Raw genomic sequence first — 22,509 nt, forward strand, 5'->3', positions numbered from 1 at the left:
GTATGTGCAGGATAATCTCAGGGTGAATCCCCAGGCCTCTTTCTTTTCTTCTTTACCAATGGTCCCAAGATAACTTCATCCCATCCAATTGCATCAAATACCAGGTCTCTGTCATTGACTCCATGCCTCCATCTCCAGTCCTGGCTGCCTCTTGGAACTCCCAGGGTGTGTATTCAACTGCAGGAGAATAACTGGGAGCCATCTCAAAATTAATACATATGGCTAAAATCAAACTCAGCTTTTCCTGCAAACTTGCTCCTCCTCCCTGCTCCCTAAACTTCCCACCTCTGTCAACGACACCACCACCCACTCAGGTGCTTAAGCAAAATATCCCAGAGTTAGCTCGAATTCCCCTCCTTATCCCCCACACCCAAGCAATTAGCAAGTCCCTGACCATCCCACCCCCAACACACGTCCCAGTCTGTCCACATTCCTCCTTCTCCCCACAGCCATCCCAATCTGGGCCAGCACTGCCTCACTGCTGGACTAAAGTCTCTCTCCTGGGCATCAGTGATGCCCTCCCCTACCTGCAGCCCCCACCCCTTCCTGACCGAATGTGGGGCTCCCTCTCTAACCACAAGTGATTAGGCCCCACATTAGAAGCACTGGGTGAGTAAGCCATTATTTTAGAGCTAAGCAGCCTTAGGCCTCTCCGGGTGTATACTGCTTATCTGCAAAATGGACAGGCAAAGGTGGCGTGGTGTGTTCTTGGTGACCCCAGGCATCACATTTCTGGGCAAAGTTTCCAGCAATGCTTGGGCTCTGAAGGGACCATAAGGGCCAGGCCAATGGACATCTCTATGGAAACTGGTGCCTCTAGGCTGAAGGAGGGTGGATCCCCCAGGCCAGGCCCCTGCCTTCACTCTTGCTCTCCAAATGCACTCGCCACGAGTCAGCCAGGGTCAGCTTTGTACAGTGGAAATCAGGCCATGCCACTTCCCTGCTTAAAACCCTCCAGTGGCTTCCACCACCTTTTGAATGGAATGGAAACTTCTCATCCCACACAGGGCCCCCAGCGCCTACTCCCCTCCTGCTCCACTATCCACATTGTGGTTTCTTCCCTCCTGCTCACAGGGCAGCTTTCCAGACAGGACGACTGGGAAGGGAAAAAGGCAAAGTGGGACCTGCCGGGGAGTTTGTCTGTTTTCATCACAATAGTAATAACTTCTCTGGGATCCCCATCCAGGAGACATCTGCTTATAGCTCACTGGTGAGACCACATCACATGGACACCCATGGCTTTAGGAGAATTTGGGAAATAGAGTTCATTTGTTTGTTCATTTTAGAGATGGGCTCTCTCTCTGTTGCCCAGTTTGGAGTGCAGTGGCACAATCATAGCTCACTACAGTCTTGAACTCCTGGGCTCAATCGATTCTCCTGCCTCAGCCTTCTCAGTAGCTGGGACTACAGGCATGTGCCACCACAACTGGCTAATTATTTTAAATTTTTCATGGAGACAGGGTCTCGCTATGTTGCCCAGGCTGGTCTCAAATCCCTGGTCTCAAGCAATTCGCTTGCTTGGCCTCCCAAAGCTCTGGAATATTTGTTTATTTTTTTAAGAGCTGCCTGTTGCTGCCCTGAATAAAAGTGGAGTCACCTAGCAAGGCAGAAATGGAGAATATAGTGACTGCTCCACCAGTGCCATCCAGACAGACTGAAAGTTCCATGAGGTGGGGCCATGCCTTCTCTTCTGGGTCAGGCTCAGATTTTGCAATCCTATGTTCAGTAAACAGCTACTGAGGAGCTTTTCCTTGCCAAACTCCTTGCATGGCCCAGCATTAAAGAGATGAACCAGACACCTTTCTTACCCTGTAGAGGCTCACTAAGGCTGGGAGAGAGGCTGCCCAACAAACTGTGGCATGTCAGGCTCTGCACAGATGGACACAGAAGGAGCCCTAAAGGCACAGAAATGCATCCTGCATCCTCCTAGATCCATGCATCCTTCTTAAGAGAGAGGAGGCAGCTCCACAGAGAGGGGCCTTGATGTGTAAGCAGGAAACAGAGAAGGCAGGAGGAGCAATATGGTGATGAGGGTGGCATGGCCCAAGGCGTGAAGATACGCACACGCACGCCCTGTTCAGGAACTCATGAGCAGTGGGGCAGAGTTGCAGCCTAAGAGGAGGAGAGTTGAGGAGGGGAGGGCAGCTCAGGTAGGAGAGAAGAAAACCTAACTGTGAAGGGCCTCAGAGGTCACACCAAGAAGTTGACATTTTCCTGTAGCAGTCATCAAAGGGTTGTCAGCTGAATGGCAATAAGATCAGATTTGTGAGCTTTTCTGTTTTTGCTTTGTTTTGCTTTGTTTTTGAGGCAGGGTCTCGCTCTGTCACCCAAGCTGGAATGCAGTGTCACAATCACAGCTCACTGCAACTTCAACCTCCCAGGCTCAAGCAATCCTCCCAACGCAGCCTCCCAATCCTCCCACCTCAGCTAGGACTACAGGCACATGCCACCATGCCCAGCTAATTTTTTTCTATTTTTTGTAAAGATGGAGTCTCACTATGTTGCCCAGGCTGGAAGATTTGGGTTTTAGAAAGGACATTTTGGCAGCAATGAGTGAAGTGGGTCAAGAGATGGAGGCAGGGCCACCACGTAGGAGGGCAATAAAGCAATCCTGGTGAGAAATCACGAAGGCCTGAATTAATGGAGAGGGAGAAGAGATGGATCCTGAAGGCAGAGTGAGAGAGTACAGAACCACCAGGAAAGATCAGGCACTGGCCTTTCCCTGTCCTTGAAGCTCTACCCCTGTCCCGGAGTCCTACCTCTTCTATGCTTCTCTGTCACCAGGTTCCTTTTCGTTATGCAACGGACCAGACTGAGTGACGCTACATTTTTTGGGTGACTATCTCTCTCCTCTCTGGCTGTGAGGCCAGAGCATGTCTGATTTCTCATCACTGCACCCAGTTCCAGTTCCAGCACCCTGCCCATCATTGCTGATGCGTGGTAGAAACACAGTGCACGTTCACAGGAAAGATGGACCATGCAATGGTGATGATGCAGCAGGAGAAGGGGTAAATGCCATTCTCAGAGCTCAGATGGTATCCTCCAAGGGCCAGGAAGACATAGGGAGTTTTAAGTACAGAGGGACACGGTCAGCCCTGTGTTTGAGATTAATCCATCTGGCAGCTGTGGAAGATGTATTTGAATAGGGCAAGACTAGAGAAAGCGGGACCAGTCCACAGCTGGTTCTAACACTCCAGGCAAGGGAGGACGAGACCTGAATTTGGAAAGAGAAAAAGGAATAGAAAAGAAGGATCCGCCTGAGAAGTAGCAAGGAGGTGAGGTCTGATGATAAACTGGAGGATGGTCAATTGGTTGGTGGCTTAGGCAACTGAGTCTGTGATGTCATTTGCTGAGATTGGGCAGTGGGTCAGGGGGAGGTGACATAATGAGCTCCACTTGGGACATGTTGAGGCTAAGATAACTGTGGAGCATTCTAGAGAGACATGCAATAGGCTGTATATGTGAGACTGAAGGTCAGGGTGGAGCCTAAGACTGGAAGTAGAGACTTGGAAGTCATCGGCTCCGAGAGGCAGTGACTACAGTGACATGGAAGACCGCGAGTCACCTGGAAAGGCACTGTCAAGTGAGAAAAACAGTAACTCAAGGAGAGCTATTAAAAGTGCCCACCTTTGAGGGTCTGCAGAGGGACAGGACCCTTCGAAGAGACAGAGGAGAAAAGGAAACAGGGGGAAACCAGGACAGAGTGCTGGTGTCCCAGGTGCCGGTGAAGAAGTTCAGGAAGGATGAATGGTCAACAGGTTCAAAATCAGTAGCAAGTAAGGGATTTGGCAACATGAAGGTCACTGGTGACCTTTGCCAAAACAGTTTCCATGATGCTGGGAGTGGAGTCATGGTGCTTCAGGCTGAGGAATATGTCAGGAGTAAGCAAGTAGAGGCAGCTCAGTTAGTTAATGGTTTTGTTATAGCTGATATTCTACTTTCTTCCAAAAAAGAGCAATTGCCCAACTGTAAAATATGTATTACAAAGATCAAATAGCAACATAGTTAAAGAACCTGGAACAGTGCCAGGCATACAGTGTTAGCCAACACAGGTTAGGTATATTTGCTTCTTTTTTTTTCTTTTTTTTTTTTTTTTGACAGTCTTTCTCTGTCACCCAGGCTGGAGTGCAGTGTGTGATCTCGGCTCACTGCAGCCTCCGTCTCCTGGGTTCAAGCGATTCTTCTGCCTCAGCCTCCCAAGTAGCTGGGATTACAGGCGCCCACCACCACACCCAACTAAATTTTATAGTTTTAGTAGAGATGGGGTTTCACCATCTTGGCCAGGTTGATCTCAAACTCCTCACTTCATGATCCATCCGCCTCGGCCTCCCAAAGTGCTGGGATTACAGGCGTGAGCCACTGCACCTGGCCAGGTATATTTGCTTCTTATATTAACAGGCATATATCCAATAAAGCTGTTAAAACAGAAAATTAAAAACCATGTACAGATATAGACCTGAAAGAATTCAGCATCAGGATTCGAACACCCATATTCCCAGCAGAATTATTCACAATAGCCAAGTGGTGAAAGTAACCCAGATGTCTATTGATGGATCAATGGATAAAGAAAATGTGGTATGTACATACAATGAAATATTATCTAGCCTTTTAAAAGAAAGGAGGGGCTAGGCACGGTGGCTCATGCCTGTAATCCCAGCACTTTGGAAGGCCAAGGTGGGTGGATCACTTGAAGTCAGGAATTCGAGACCAGCCTAGTCAACTCTTGAAACCCCATCTCTACTAAAAATACAAAAAATAAATTAGCCGAGAGTTGTGGCGCGTGCCTGTAATCCCAGCTACTCAGGTGGCTGAGGCGGGAGAATTGCTCAAGCCTGGGGCAGGCAGGAGGTTGCAGTGAGCTGAGATCACATCACTGCACTCCATCCTGGGTGACAGAGTGAGACTGTGTCTCAAATAAATAAATAAAAGGAAAGGAATTCTGGTACATGCTACAACATGGTGAACCTTAAGGATGTTATGCTAAGTGTAATTAGCCAGCCACAAAAGGACAAACACAGTAAGGTTCCACGTACAGAAGTGCCTAGAGAAGTCAGATTCACAGAGACAGAAAGTAGAATGGCGATTGCCAGGGGCTGAGGGGAGGAGGTAATGGGAAATTACTGTTTAATAGGTATAGAGTTTCAGTTTGGGAAGATAAAAAAAATGTTCTGAAGATGGATGGTGGTGACGCTGCATAGCAATATAAATGCATTTAACATTGCTGAACTATACACTTAAAATAGTTTTTAAAAAGCTTTATGCTATGTATATTTTACCACAATGAAAAAAAGACATACACAAAGAAAAAGAAAAATTATATATTATAATGTGGGCTAATACAATTGCTAGGATGGAGCACTTCATTTTGTCTGAGCTTTCTGGGAGTGGTGGCAGGCATCTGCAATCCCAGCTACTTGGGAGGTTGAGGCAGGAGAATCCCTTGAACCCGGGAGGCAGAGGTTGCAGTGAGCCGAGATCGTGCCATTGCACTCCAGCTTGGCAACAGAGCGAGACTCCGTCTCAAAAAGATAACATAAAATAAATAGGTTTTACGCTATGCATATTTTACCATAATAAAAAATTGACACATATAAAGAAAAAGAAAGATATATATTACAATGTGGCTAATACAGTTGCTAGGATGGAGCACTTCATTTTGTCTGCTCTTTCTGGTAATCAAGCTATGAAGGGAAATGTTTGAGTCTGGATGTTTAATAAAAGGAAAAATATTGTTGTTTCCAGAGATCTCAGTGTCCAGCCCATCCCCAACCCTGGCCAGGACTCAATTATAGCAGGCATTTGCCTTAATGATCCTTATACAAGAGGGACTGGATAGCATGCCGGACAATGCAAAAATCAAGTTGTCTCACAGAATGCAAAGGCACATTCATGACATAACCATTTGTGGTGGTGGTTCTGGAAGGAATGTGAGAGAAAATCAATGAAACCTAACTTGAGAGCCTTTCTGGTGGGAAAATGAGGGCTCGAGATAAAGATTTCCAGGAGGGAACTTGGAATTCCCAAAACACATATTCACTTAGTGGTGCCTGTAGGGTTTCCCAAGAGAGGTGTCTTACAGATTGGGCTAAAGATAAGGGTCCGGATGTCATCAGTACAGAGATGGTCACTGTAGCCAGAAGTGAGAGTGTAGAGCCCCACGGGGTGCTGCTTCACAGACATCCCCATTTCCCAGGGCCCACCCAAGGACTGCAGAGCAGGCAGTAGCTGGGTATTTTTAGTGGCCACGCAGGAGTGAGAACTCACATCTTTTGACTCACTGTCAAGTATACTGACCATTGTCCTGGGCACTTCTCTGTTCAGGAGAAAGAACATGGTGCTGGTCATCAGGAGGCCTGGTGGAAATCTCACGGACACCACCTCTAGCTTTGTGGCTTTGGATAAGTTACACAGTCTCTTGCAAACTCAGGTTCTTCATCTATGTACGGTAATAACAATTTAACAGCTCCTTCCCTGCTCTCCTTACAAGGTTATCGGGAGCAGAAGGGTAGCTTGAGAGGACTTTAGCCTGTGCCCACCTCCTGTCTCCCTTACAATTTCAAACAGACATCAGTCCAAGTGCAAACACTGGGCTCATTGTATAAGAGCTGCTCCAGAAAGCCCCCAGCCTCCTTTCCTATTCGCTAACCTCAGATCCACTAGTGGATATTCTCAACCTGCCCCTTGCTGGGAGATCAATTATGATGAACCATGTGATAGCAGAATGCCACCTTCAAACTGCTGACACACATGGGCAATTGTCACTCTGTGCCTCAGAGTCTGTTCCAGCTCTCAGGGCAACAGCGATGTCCTTTGCCAAGCCAGGAAACTTGAGAGGATGTTGTCTACAGTTCAAATATGCTGCATTTGATGAACCTATGGGTATTTCAGGTGAAGAGACCTTGGTGGTAGTTGCACGTGGAGGCCTGAAATCCCCAGTAGGTCTAGGAAAGAGAGAGAAATTTGATAAGCAACAATATAGAGGTGGAAATGGAAACCATCAGTGGGACCCTTTCCAAAGAAGTTTGAAAATAAAAGTGCAAATGATTTTAATAATGAGATAGCTATTGGGCGTCAAGAAGGAGCTGGGGGAAAATTCAGACTTGGAGTTTTCTATGAAAGCTAGAATTGGCACCACACCCAGTCACCCAAGCCTGGCCTGGGTTGCACCCTCTCCACGCGTGGCTCAGGGTGCTTGACATAGGAGAGTCTGCAGAGAGCAGCCTTGCATTAGATTGGAGGGACTTGCTGGCCAGACTCTTTCAGACACATTGTCTCTTAAAACCTCAGCCTGGACGGCTCTGCTCAGCAATCATGTGTTTAAAAAGCAATAAGACTAAATGCTTTCCCGTTTCCCCTTTGAGAGACCATGTATGATAAATGATAGGCAATTTCATGGTTGGAGTTTCAATTTCCGAAAATATTAGTGCTATTCCCCAAGCTCCACTTCCGAGATAAATTCTTTTTGGCAGCCTCCTCCGTTGTCTCCTAATTCCCTGATTCTGAATATATTTGGAGGTTTGGTGCAAATTTCATCAGCTCAGTCCCAGCATCTACCTGTCTGGTCTGCTTTGGAAAGGGTGTAACCCACCTTCTACTCTTTCAGGTTCTTTTTATATTTGTCACAAGCCCATGGTTATTTATTAGGTACCTCCTGTGTGCTCCCACCTCCACGCAAAGTATTACGGTGGGTGTAGGGAGCTATAATCAATCATTCAATCAACAAATATTTGTCATGCATCCAGGCCCTTCAAGCTCAAAACCACAATTCTACAGAGCCTCTCTAATACTTCCTGCTTGCTTCACACTGTCTCCATTTCACAACAGGGAGAACTGAGGTTCAGAGCTAACCTAGTAACATCAGAGTGCACTAGAGTGATCAGTGGCAAGGTAGGAGAGGGTGGACATTGTGTGGGCACCTATAATAGGTCAGGCACTGGGTTGAATGCTTGTCAACCCTCTGCACAGGAGTCTAAGCTATTTATCTTCACAAAACTCAAGGTAGGTGTTATTATGACCATTTTACGGATGTGGGAACCGAGGCTCAAAAAGGCTAAGCAGTCTGCACACGAATTCCCGCTCCACTGGACAACACGGCCTCTCCTGATGTCCTGACGGCAGCAGGCCAGATGGTGTCCCAACAGTCATTTCCAAACCACGGGAGTGTCCTTCTCTGAAAACATCAAAGCATCAAGTCAGCCACAGAAAGAGAAAAGCCTGCCTTTGCCCTTCAATCTCCCATTACTTTGTACTCTCTGCCTGCCCTAGCCCCAGGCTCCTGCTTAAATTTCCCATGCTGAAGTTGTCGGTGCATCACCCACACTGCAGGGCCCATTCCTTGCTTCCTCTCATGCCATTGCCTTCTCATCCTAACCAAGCACGCCCCATCACAGGTCAGCAAAGACCCCGATGTCAATCTCTCCCCTCTTGCCATTCGCTCACCATTTGGAGGGGTCATCTCAGGCCCAAGATGATGTTTCCTTCTCTCATAATCTCATGGATCCCTCTAAGGAGACTGGGCACAAAGCAGGTATTCCAAAAAGCTTGAAGAAAGTGAAAGTGCCAGGGTGAAATATGCTGGAGTGGGACTAAATGAGATGAAGTCAATGAGAATCAAGCAAATGGTGTGAATTGGGGCGGGATGTGATGGAATAGAGGCAAGAAGAATAGTATGGTACAGATAGAAAGAAGTAGGATGAAAAAAGCAAACTAGAATGGAACAGAATAGGAGAACATAGAACAGACAAAGCGGGTTGAACCAGACTGGAACAGGTTGGAACAGAATAGAACAAGATGGGACAGAATAAAACAGGACAGAGTAGACTAGACCAGGTCAGAACAGAATGGAACAGGACAGAATAGACTAGAACAGGATGCAGCAGAATAGAATAGGATTCAACAGACCAGAACAGGCCAGAGCAGATGTGAACAGGTCTGAACAGAATAGAGTGCAATAGGATAACAGGGCTGGAGCCAAATGGTACATAACTGTATGAAATGAAATTCACTTCATTCATCCAATAAATGTTTGTCAAGTGCTACTCTGCACTAAGTAAGGAAAACAGGATAGTCCCTGCTCTCATAGAACACACTGTCTTATAAAAGGAAAAAAAAAGACATAAGTAATTATTAACACATGTATAGTTAAAAATTATGAGTGTCTATGGAAGAATAAACAGATTGCCATGATCACAAATGATAAGATGGAAGAAATAATAGGATAACAAGGAAGTCAGGAAACTCCAACCTAAAGGATAAGAAGGAGCCAAAGACACTTGAAGAATCAGGAAAGCATTCTGAGCAGAAGGAACAGCAGGTACAGAAGCCCTGAGGCAGGAAAGTGTTTGGCCCATTCAGGTAACAGAAAGAAGTTCAACATGAGCAGCACCCAAGAAGCAAGAAACAGAGTGACAACAGAGGAGGGGGAGAGGTGGGCAGCGGCCAGACAGCACAGGGCCTGGGAAGTTCATTCTAAGTACGATGAGAAGCCACTAAAGGGAGAAACAGGGGCTGCTGTGTGTTTCATACTTCCTCCTTGGCTGGTGCAGAAGAATGAGTTAGGGCAGGAGACCATTTAGCACCCACTGCAGACATCTGGGCAGTGATAAAGGTGGCTTGGAGTAGAGTGGCAGTGGTACCAGAGGAAGGAAATGCAGCCAGTTAGAAAAGTGTTCTGAAGATGAACATGGCTGGCGGGATGTGTTAATGTGTTGGACAAAGGACTGGCAGAATGGGAAGTCTGGAGGATCTGCTGGGGGTTGGTGCCTTCATTTCCAGGGATTAGACCAAGGAAAAATGGTTTGGGGAGGAAAATCAAGAATTTCCTTCTGGAGATGCTCAGGTTCAGATACTTGGGTGGTATCCAAATGGAGATGTAAAGTAGATTTGGAGATACAAGCCTGGAGCTGGAGATGTGAAATGGTGAGTTGTCAGCAGGTAAATACTCGGCAGTGCCTTGAGACTGGATGGTCTTAATCATGCGGCAGTGCAGTGCAGAGTGCAGAACTTTCTTGGAATCTTTGGGGTGCTTGTTGAACATGCAAATTTCTGGGCCCCCAGGCTCCCCAAAAGAGATGTCTAGAGATGGGGCTAAGGAGTCTATATGTTTGGCAATCACCCCAGAGTGTCTGGATGCTATCTGACATGTGTAGAACACTGGTCTAAGAAAAGATTAGAGGAGGGCAGGGGCCCTATCACTGAGAATTCTGTATATTTGCAGATCAGTGAGGAAAAACCAGCAAAGGAGAAAGAGAGGAAATAGGCAGAGAAGTAAGACGGAAATCAGGAGAGGGTGGTACCTCAGAGGCCAACAGAGTAGGGGCAAATCAGGACCAGGTGATCGACAGAGTCTGTATGCTAAGCACAATGAGCGCAGGAACCAAGAGATGCAGCCACGTGCACGCTTCCAGGGGAATGCTGGGATGAGTCAGAGAGAAGTAAGACAGGACTGAGTGCGACAGAGGAGGACACTCTGGCAACAAAGTCGGGGAGGGGTTGGGGATTCCAGAATGGACAGAAGCAAGGACGTCATCCCAAATCAGTGGAAAACTTGGGAACAGACACTCAAACGTATTTCACATGTGATTTTTTTTTTTTTTTTTTTTTTTGAAACGGAGTCTCGCTCTGTGGCCCAGGCTGGAGTGCAGTGGCCGGATCTCAGCTCACTGCAAGCTCCGCCTCCCAGGTTTACGCCATTCTCCTGCCTCAGCCTCCCGAGTAGCTGGGATTACAGGTGCCCGCCACCTCGCCCGGCTAGTTTTTTGTATTTTTTAGTAGAGACGGGGTTTCACCGGGTTAGCCAGGATGGTCTCGATCTCCTGACCTCGTGATCCGCCCGTCTCGGCCTCCCAAAGTGCTGGGATTACAGGCTTGAGCCACCGCGCCCGGCCTCACATGTGATTTTATTCTGTCTGCTACCAGCTCCCAGAGTTCTCAGGCAGGCCAAAGCGAGCAGGAATGCTGGCAATCAGCATTCCTCTGCACACACCAGGAGGGCTTCCTTTTCCTGCCTTCCAACCTCCCAGCTCAGCATCCTCAGGTGACCCTCTCCTCCACAGAGATCTCACTGCTGCAGTCTTCCCAATGCCCCATCTCCCTCCCCAGGCATGCCCCAGCCTGTGTCTCTCTCCTCCTCTGCCAGAGTAGTTTGCAGGCTGTGGCCAATGTGTATTACCTGTGCATTCAAGCCTTCCCTCCAAAAAGTGAATTGCTAAGGGCGCAATTTTTTGCACACAGCAGGTTGGAAAGGCAAGAGGGTCTTTCAGGTGTGACCCAGATTATCCTGCCCACCCTGTAAGCAGCTGCCTGGGGGCCATGAAGAGCCCTGATTCTCACTGTGGGTAAGGAGATGAGATGAGCATATTTTAAAAGACACATTCAACTTTATACTAGACTTTCATGTTCATAAAATGGAAACCAAAAACCTATTGCTTTCATAATACAAACCTCAAAAAGCAAGCCTGACAACATCTTGTCGGTGGGGCTATCAGAAACGAACAGGGATTCCCAACTAAGGACAACCCCCCGAGAGGGTCTTTCAGAATCAAAGATGGTGTTTTTCAAAAGGTTAAATAAGATGGAGACAGTGGCTGAAGGAAATACCACCCTTGCTTCACTCAGACTGGAATTTGATTCTGTTAAAAGTGTGCTTCCCCACTCCCAGTGCCCCTCGAGGGGCCACACACACCTTGAAAGGCCTGAGGAGTCCCTGCCATCCATCCAGAGCCAAATTCCTGGCAAAGAGCAGCCCAGAGAGATTTCACAGACATCCCCGAACCTCTCAAGAAGAGTCTGTGGCAGCAGAGGGATTTTCCCCAGGAGAGACAGCGCCTGTTTGTTTTCCAGGCAGGAAGGAGCCGGGAACATCTGCTCTGAGAAGCCACTTGAAAGATAATCAGGCAATGATGTTGGCAAAACAGCTGTGTGGCAGGCGGAGAAGGGGGCGGCCGGGAGCTGGGAGGGTAGGAGGGTGGGAGGAGGGAAGCTCAACTCTGAGCTATGAGCAGCGCCCAACAACACTGCCATGGCCTGAAAAGCCCCTGGAGCCCTGGCCCACACCCAGGGAGAGCAGCTCCCACGGGGATCTCGTCCTCATGGAGAAATGCTGGGTCTAGTCTATTGCCTGCAGGCTGCAACTCAACTCCCAAGATGGGACTGACAATGTTGAATTTTATCTGAGCTCTGTGATTCTGGAAAATAATGATGGTTAAAGAAATCCTTCCACACCTTTGTGTTCCAGGGAAAGGCTTACTGCAATGAAGCATCCTTTCTTTATGACTTGAATAGGACTCTCAGGTGACCCCTTGCTTACCCGTGACAAGACCAGACGCAGACCTGTTAAATTCCCCTTCTTTGCCTCATAAATCGTTAACAATTTTGCTCCCACTGATTAACTGGAACAAAAGGCACGTTAACAAAACCTGGGTTAAGTTTCTCTCCTTCACCTAGGCCCCTGAATTTTTACCTACCCTCAGCATGAGCCAGCAGGCCACCCATCCTAATGCCCTTCCAGAGACAGGCTAGCCTCAGGGTAAAACATTGTCCCATCTACTGTCCCAGGGTCACCCCCTTTCACCTCCCTTCCCCATGCCTGTTCTTTCTAGCCTGGTTTACTCCCTTTTTACACAAGAAAAGCTTCTTTCTATCTTACCTCTGTGATGCCTGCAGATCTTACAGTCAGAACACTTTTTCTATTGCAACAGTTCCTTCCTAAATCTCTCCCTAACAAAGTCTGTTTATTGATTGATTAGACATGAAGATTCTCTGAAGTCACCTCTTGTAGGACAGCTTGCTCCCAGAGCCTGAGATTCCACCACAAGAGCCGCTCTTTGGGATTAAGAGCAGAGAGGAAATCTCAGCAGACTCAGGAATCTGCCTGCTCCTCACCTACAGTACAAAAGAGCAAAGGCTGAATGAACAAGCTGAACTGGGGAGGAGCTCTGCCGAGTGCGGTCGGACAATCTCCAGGACCAGGCAAGCCTGGGGTCCCTCATTTTCCTGCTTCAGCCTCAGAGCAGGGCAGTGGGGATTCTTGGTTGCAGGGTGTCCCTGTGAGCCCTCCAACAGCAAAGATAAACCCCAGCAGGGAGCCAGGGTCAAGATCCAAGACAGGAAAGCAGCCCACAGCACTGGAAAACTTCTCTTCAATCACAGCTTTGAGAACAGGTACTTTCAGAGTAAACCAAAACAACGAAAACATGAAAGCCTCCTTGCCAAATATCCCCAAGCCAGGGTTCCACTGTCTGTTCTAACCAGCGTGATCTCAGAGGCAGGCCGTAGTGGTGGGAGGACACTGCTCTGCACAGCAGGCGTGGGTCCCAGGGCACTGCCGGCGCCGGTAGCAACACAGTTGGGTCTGAAATGATGACAAGAAATACACTCAGAGGATGGTGCCATGGAGACAGATTGGTCTTATTTGTCATTTCCAAGTCAGCTCACCACCATCATTCTCACACACAGCACTGATTACATTGATTAAATCTGTATGCTTCTAAGTTTGGCTCCCCCCAGAAGTAGACCCTGAGACAAGGATTTGAGGGAAAGTAGTTCGTTTGAGAGGTAACCGCAGGACGCGCCAGTCAGGGAGTGTGGACGTGAGAAACAGAAGAGAAGGAAGCCAATTCAGTGCATGCTAAAGAGCAGATGAGGCCGGGCTCAGTGGCGCACGCCTGTAATCCCAGCACTTTGGGAGGCCGAGGCGGGTGGATCACTTGAAGTCAGGAGTTCAAGACCAGTCTGGCCAACATGGCAAAACCCCATCTCTACTAAAAATACAAAAATTAGCCTCTGTCTCTAAATAAATAAATAAAAGAGCAAATGACTCCTGTGGGCAAAAGGGGTCCACTTGGGAAGTAGCCAGACATTTCCTGCGGGTCCGAATTCATCCCCATGCCCAGGTCCTCATCCAGTCTCTCTTCATGGCTGTGTCCCACATTGTAGGAAAGGAAAAGGTCAATTAATGCTCTGGTGTTCAACCTGCATTCTCTGTGGAACCCCAGGACCTCTGAGAAGTACTTCAGAGGGCTACTGGGGGTAGAAGACTAGTGGTCAGGGCTTCAGTCCACACTACCACTTCAACTGGAACAACATTTTTCTACCTAAAATTTTGGGCTTCCACTTACAAGATTTGTTGAACTGCTCGGCAGATTAAAAGTAAAGGCCAGATCTACTTCTGCTTCCAGCAAGATGGAGTAGATGTTTTCTCTATTCCTCCTGCTGTGTAAAACTAGAAGCCCTCGATATTATATACAAAATGAATATAAGAAGACTCTTGCAAGGTGGATAGAAAGCAGGTAGGCTAGGGACCTTAATTCTCAAAGAACTGCATAATGATGAGTTCCTTGGATTTTCTTTGTGCATGACACATCCTAGACTTAGAGCTAAAGAAGCCAACACCCTAGAAACTCCAACTGGTGCAGATAAGAAAAGTTCCAAATAAAGCCTACTCTCTCTAGCCAAAGGACAAGTAAAGGGGCAGCCTAGTGAGACAGAAAACATTCATGTGATAACTGCTTCACTCTAGAAAAACATCATGGCCCCACCGTCTCCCATGCCAGCAAAGGTCAAGTGGGGAGCCTAACTTCTATCCCACTTGGCAGTAAGGAGGCATTCCATCCCACTGAGGTGGTGTTAGGGGAGGCCTAGTGGAGAGTCAAGATTTTTATCATGGCTCAGCAGTAACAAGGTCACCCACACCTCATTATCAGTGGAGACTGCTGGAGCTCCCATCCCTAGCCAGCATAATGACGAATCCCTTTTTACATGTCAATGAGGACTGTGTGGAGAACCTGGACTCCTACCTCCACCTTGCAGGGACAAAGCAGTAGTCTCTCCGCTGTTCAATCCCCACCCAGCTAAAGCAATGTAAAAAAAAAAAAAAAGAAAAAGAAAAAAAAACCAGCTAAACCAGATGGTTTAAGATAAGACTCAGAGTCTCATGATGTAATGAAAAATATCCAGATGTAAATTTAAAAATCACTCATCATATCAAGAAGGAAGATCTCAAACTGAATGAAAAAACACAATAGATTTCAACACTGAAATGACAGAGATTGAAAGTTATCTCACAAAGAATTTAAAGCAGTCATCGTAAAAAATGCTTCAATAACAATTATGAACATGCTTGAAACAAATGACAAAATAGAAAGCCTTAGTCAAGAAATAAAAGACATAAACATGAAACAAATAGAAATGTTAGAATTAAAAAGTACAATAACCAAAATTTAAAACTCAGTGATTGGGCTCAACAGCAGAATGGAAGGAAGAAAGGAAGGAATCTGTGAACTGGAAGATAGAATGATAGAAATCACCCAATCAGAAAATCGAAGAGAAAATACACACACACACATTTTCAGAGACCTGTGAGACTACAGCAAAATATATTTGAATTCCTGTCATCAGAGTCCCAGAAGGAGAAGTGAGAGCAGGACTGAGAAAGAATTAGAAGAAATAATGGCTGAAAATTTCCTAAATTTTAGAGAACCTCAAACAGGATAAAGCCAATGAAATCTATGACAAGACTTCTGGAAACTAAAGACAAGGAAAAAGTCTTGAAAGTAGTCAGAGAAAAATTACGCCTTACTTATAGAAGAAAAACTAAATGACAGTGAATTTCTCATCAGAAACCATAAAAGCCAGAAGAAACAGCACAATATTTTTCAAGTGCTCGGGGAAAAGAAGTGTCAATCCAGAATCCTACACTCAGCAAAACTGTCCTTCGAAAATGAAGGATATTCACAGAAATCAAGATGTTCACAGATAAAGAAAACTGAGAAAATTTGTTTACAACATACCTACCCTAAAAGAATAACTAAAGAAATTTCTCTGAACAGAAAGGAAACTACTGAAGAAGAAAGCTTGGAATATCAGGATGAAATAAAGAACACAGTAAGCACAAATATGAGTGAAAACAATAGACTTTCCTTTTGTTATTTAGTTTTATAATTTATGTTTGATGGTTGAAGCAACAGGTATAACACTGTCCAATGTGGTTTTGAATGGATAAGAGATATAAAGGGATATGAAGTTTTCCACACCTCATCTGGATGGTAAGCTGATCATACCAGTAGACTGTAAAAAGTTATGAATATATAATATAATACCTAGAATAACCACTAAAATCCTATACAAATAGATACGCTTAAGAACACTGTAGAAAAATCAAAATAAAATCCTCAAAAATGTTCAAGTAACTCATAGGAAGGCAAAATAACAAACAGAAGCAGAAAACAAACAAGAAACAAAAAATAAAATATCAACTTAAACTCTGACATATCAGTAGTCAAATTAAATGTAAACAGTTTAAATATACCAATTAGAAGACAGAGACTGGCAGAATAGATTACAAAGTATGACCCAACTAAATACAGCTACAACACACTCACTTCAAATATAATGACTGATATAGTTCAGATATGTGTCCCCACCCAAATTTCATGTTCAATTGTAATCCCCATTGTTGGAGGTGGGGCCTGGTGGGAAGTGATTGGATCTTGGGGGTGGATTCTTTGTGAATGGTTTAGCACCATCCCTTTGGTGCTGTTCTTATGACAGAGCTCTCACAAGATCTGGTTGTTTAAAAGTGTGCAGCACCTCCCTTGCCCCAGCTTGGTCTTGCTCTTGCCATGTAAGACGCCTGCTCCCACTTTGCCTTCCACCATGAGTAAAAGCTCCCTGAGGCCTCCCCAGAAGCAGATGATGCCATGCTCCCTGTAGAGCCTGTGGAACCGTGAGCCAATTAAACTTCTTTTCTTTATAAATTGCCCAGTCTCAGGTATTTCTTTATAGCGGTGGGAGAACAAACTAATACAATGACAAAAGCAAGCTGACAGTTTTTTAACAAATGAAGTATATATATATATACATATATATATTCAAAAGCAAGCAAGAGTGGCTATATCAATAATCAGATAAAGTAGACTTTGGAGTAAATAAAACCCACCAGAGACAGAGACAGACATTATCTGTCTCTGTTGGCTGGGCACAATGGCTCACGTAATCCCAATACTTTGGACAGCGGATCACCTGAGGTCAGGAGTTCGAGACCAGACTGGCCAACATGACAAAACTCTGTCTCTGCTAAAAATACAAAAATTAGCCAGGCGTGGGTGGCACGTACCTGTAATCCTAGATACTTGGGAGGCTGAGGCAGGAGAATTGCTTGAACCCAAGAGGCAGAGGTTGCAGTGAGCCGAGATTGCACCACTGCACTCCAGCCTGAGCTACAGAGCAACACTCCACCTCAAAAAATAAAAAGAATAGTGGACATGGCTAGCATTCAAAACATCTAAAAAATTAGGTTTGCACATAGAACTGTTGTGTCAAAGCATTCATTGCAGCCGGGCATGGTGGCTCAGGCCTGTAATCCCAGCACTTTGGGAGGCCAAGGTGGGTGGATCACGAGGTCAGGAGTTCAAAACCAGCCTGACCAACATGGTAAAACCCCATCTCTACTAAAAATACAAAAATTAGCTGAGCATGGTGGTGGGTGCCTGTAATCCCAGCTACTCAGGAGGCTGAGGCAGGAGAATCACTTGAACTCGGGAGGCAGAGGTTGCAGTGAGCCGAGATTATGCCATTGCACTCCAGCCTGAGTGACAGAGTGAAATTTCTTCTCAAAAAAAAAGAGTCAATCTACCAAGACCTAACAATACTAAATGTGAATTCACCAAATAAAAATATACAAAATATGTGAAACAGAAATTATCAATAAAATCTGAGACTTAACTATCCCTCTGTCAACAATATATAGAATGGCCAGACAGAAAACCAGCAAGGATATAGAAGAAGTCATCACCATTAACAATGGATTCTCATCAACATTTATAGAACACCTCACCCAATAATAGCAGAATACACATTGTTTTCAAGTGCCCACAGAATATAAATCAAGATAGACTGTATCCTAGGCCATAAAACAACTCTCAAATGTGTCACAATAGAAGTCACACCAAGTATTTTCACCAACCAAAATGGAATCAAACTATAAATCACTGACAGAAAGATAACAGAAAAATTTCCAAACACTTGGAAACTAAAAAACATGTTTTCAAATAATCCACAGATCAAAGAGAAGCTTTAAAAATACATAGGGCTGGGCCAGGCACGGTGGCTCAAGTCTGTAATCCCAGCACTTTGGGAGGCCGAGATGGGCAGATCACGAGGTCAGGAGATTGAGACTATCCTAGCTAACATGGTGAAACCCCATCTCTACTAAAAAATACAAAAAACTAGTTGGGCGAGGTGGCGGGCGCCTGTAGTCCCAGCTACATGGGAGGCTGAGGCAGGAGAAGGGCATAAACCTGGGAGGCGGGGCTTGCAGTGAGCTAAGATCCGGCCACTGCACTCCAGCCTGGGAGAAAGAGCGAGACTCCGTCTCAAAAAAAAAAAAAAAAAAAAAATACATAGAGCTGAATTAAAATGAAAATAGAACATATAAAAATCTGTGGGACACAGCTAAAATGATGAGGAGAAAATTTATAACACTGAGTACATACATTAGAAAAAAAGGAAAAGTCTGAAGTCAACAATCTAAGCTCCCACCTAAGAGTCTCAAAAAAGATGAGTAACATAAAATCAAAGCAAGTAGAAGAAAGATAATAATAAAAATAAGAGCAAAACTGATGACATTGAAAACAAGAAAACAATCGTGTAATCCACAAAATAAACATTTGGTTCTTTAAAAAATCAACACAATCGGCTAATTTCTAGAAAAAAATATTCACAAATAAAAAAAAGAGAGAAGACACAAATTATCAATATCAGAAATAAAGCAGGTGATATAATTACAGACCCTGCAGACAGCCAGAAACCTAATAAGAGAATACTACAACAAATCTACACACATAAATTTGACAACTTAGATGAAATGAACCAAATCCTTAAAAAACACAAACTGCCACAATTCACCTAATGCAAAATAGATTATTAAAATAGTCCTACAACTATAACTACAACCTGTAATTATTCAAGGAAAGTGAATGACTTTTCTTTAATTCACAAAAGCAACTCTCCAGGCCCAAATGGTTTCACAGGTGAATTCTACCAGATATTTAAAGAAGAATTGACACCAATTCTACATAATCTATTCCAAAAAATAGAAGAGAAAAGAACACTCCCAATTCTTTTATGAAGCTAGTATTACCCTCATACCAAAACCAGACAAAGATGCAGTTCGTTATCTCTCATGAATATAGATGCAAAAATCCTTAACAAAATATTAGCAAACAGAATTCAGCAATATATAAAACAAATAATATACCATGACCAAATGGGATTTATTCCAGAGATGTCCACTGGTTCAATATTTGAAACTTAATGTAATCAACCATATTAACAGCGGAAATAAGAAAAATCACACAATCATATCAATTGATGCAAAAAAAAGCATTTGTTCACATTCAGCAACAATTCACAATAAATATTCTCAGAAAGAGAATAGGAATAGAGGACTAACTTTCTCAACTTGATAAAAAGCATCTACCAAATACCTTCAGTTAACATTATACTTAACAGTGAACAACTGAAAGCTTTCCTTCTAAGACTAAAAACAGGCAAGGATGTCCATTCTCACCACTCTTATTCAACACAGTGCTAGAAGTGTTAGCCAATGTAATAAGACAAGAAAGGGAACTAAAAGGCATACAAATCAGAAAAGAAAAACTGTCTCTATTGCAGATATAGCATGACTGTCTACAAAGAAAATTTCAAGGATGCTACAAAAATACAAACTACAAGCAAACAACCTCCTAGAACTAACCAGTGATGTTCTATCACAAGGTAAAAGACAAATACATAAAAGTCAGTTGTATTTCTATATACTAGCAATGAACACATGGAAGCCAACATAAAAAATACAATATCATTTATAATTGTCTAAAAAAAAAATACTTTGGACATAAATCCAATAACATATACATATAGGAGTTGTATGCTGAAGACTATACAATAGCTAATGAAAGAAATCAAAGATCTAAATAAATGGAGAGACATACTGGGTTTTTGGATAGGAAAACTCAACATAGTAAAAATGTCATTTTTTCCAAAATGATACACAGGTTTAGCACAATTGTTATCAAAATCCCAGCAAGATTTTTTGTATAAATGAACAAGAGTATTCTAAAATGTATATGGAAAGGCAAAGAACTAAAATAGCTAAAAACAATTTCAAAAAGGAAGTATAAAGTGCAAGAAATCAATCTACCAGATTTCAAGATTCATATAGCCACTCTAATAAGGACTGTGTAGTAATGGCAGAGTAATCGACACATAAATCAATAGAACAGAAGAGAGAAACCAGGAATAGATCCACACGAATATGCCCGATCAATTTTTGTACGAGAACAATTCAATGGAGTATGGATAGTTTTTTCAACAAATGGTGCTGGAGCAGTTGTACAGCATTCAGAGCCAAAAAAAAAAAAAAAAACCTTGACCTAAGTCTCACGGTTGATAATTATGTAAAAATGAATTCAAAATGGAAAATGCAAAACTCTAAAGCTTTTAGAAAAAAATAAAATGAAATGTTTGGGATCTAAGACTAGGCAAACAGTTAGACTCAACACCCAAAGCGTAATCCATAAAAAGAAAATTGATAAATTGAACTTCATCAAAATTAAATTTGTTTTATTTTCCAAGGAAAAAAAAATCTTCCCTGTTAGAAGAATGAAAAGATAAGTTACCAAATGGGAGAAAATATTTGCTAACCACATATTCAACAAAGGATTAGTATCTAAAACATGTAAAGAACTCTCACAAGTCAGCAATAAAAGACAAATAATGCAATTTAAAAATGAACAAAATGAATGAAGAAGCATTTCGCCAGGGAGCATATATAGATCACAAGTAAGCACATGAAAAGATGTTCAACACCATTAGCCATCAGGGTAATGAAAATTAAAATCATAATGATATATCACTACACACCTATCAGAATGGCTAAAATAAAGAGTAGTGATAACAACAAATGCTGGTGAGGCTGCAGGGGAGCCGAATAACTCATACATTGCTGGTGGGAGTGTAAAATGGTAGAGCCACTATGGAAAACAATTTGGCAATTTCTTTGAAAACGAAATATACATCTGTCACATGCTCCAGCAATTGCACTCCTGGGCATTTATCCCAAAGAAATGAAGACATGCTCATGCAAAAGTCTGTGCACAAATGTTTACAGCAGCTCTATTTGTATTCACCAAAACTAGAAACAGCCCAGAGGTCCATCAGTGGTGAAAGGTTAAACAAACAATTGTACATCCACACCATGAAATACTATGTAGCAATAAAAAGGAATGAAGTATTGATACACGCAACAACTTGAATGAATTATGAGAGAATTATGCTGAGTGAAAGAAGACAATCACAGAGGTTCTACACTGTGTGATTCCATTTATATAGCATTCTTGAAATAGCAAAATACTTCAAGTGGAGAACAGATTCATGGTTTCTAGGGGTCAGGGATGGAGTGGAGGGTGAGGGAAACATAGAGGTGTTTACAATAGGGCGAGATAAGTGATCTTCATGGTGATGGACACATTTTGTATCTTGACTGTATTTTTTTTTTGACACGGAGTCTCACTGTGTCACCCAGGCTGGAGTGTGGTGGAGTGATCTCCGTTCACTGCAACCTCTACCTCCTGGGTTCAAGCAATTCTCCTGCCTCAGCCTCCCTAGTAGCTGGGACCACAGGTGTGCACCACCATGCTTAGCTAAGTTTTGTATTTTTTAGTGGAGATGGGGGTTTCACCATGTTGGCCAGGCTGGTCTCAAACTCCTGACCCAAGTGATCTGCCCATCTTGGCCTCCCAAAGTGCTGGGATTACAGGCATGACCTACCACTACTCCTGGCCTGTATCTTGACTGTATTGATAGCAATATCATAGTTGTTATACTGTAGTTCTGCAAGATGATACCATTGGAGAAAAAATAGGTGAAGGGTACATGGGATCTTTCTGTATTATTTCCTACAATTGCATGTGAATCTACAATTATCTGGAACTAAGAGGCTTAAGGGTATTTTTTTGCTTTTTGGCTTTTTTTCTTTTTAAGTCCAGGTCATAGATCTCATCAATTCTTTCAATTCACGTATGAGGAAACTCAGGCCTGGAGCGATAAAGAGGAGTTTGCTCAGGAGCCTGGCCAGGGCCACTGTGCCTCACCATAAGGCCTCATCTTGGTCCCTCTTTCCTTTCAGGACTCACACTACTGCTAGTTTACATTTGTTTATTCAAAAGGGCTTTATTCTAGCCCTACTGTGAGGGTTACAGAGAAATAGAATACACGATCCCTGCCCTCAGAGAGCTTAGAGTCTCACTGGGGAGATGCAACACGCTGTGGCCAAGTCAGTGAGAGACATAATCAGCATGACAAGAGGAGAGAGGGCTCCGCAGAGGAGAAACTTAAGTGAAGCCTTGAAATGGGGTAGAATGCAGACAGGAAGCAATGGGGAGACAGAGCACCCTAGTAAAGCCTAAGCACTAGTGAGAGGCAGCAGGGGAAGCTGGCTGCAGTAAACGGAAT

The sequence above is a fragment of the Rhinopithecus roxellana genome, chromosome 5, assembly GCF_007565055.1.
Source record: "Rhinopithecus roxellana isolate Shanxi Qingling chromosome 5, ASM756505v1, whole genome shotgun sequence".
Taxonomy (NCBI): Eukaryota; Metazoa; Chordata; class Mammalia; order Primates; family Cercopithecidae; genus Rhinopithecus; species Rhinopithecus roxellana.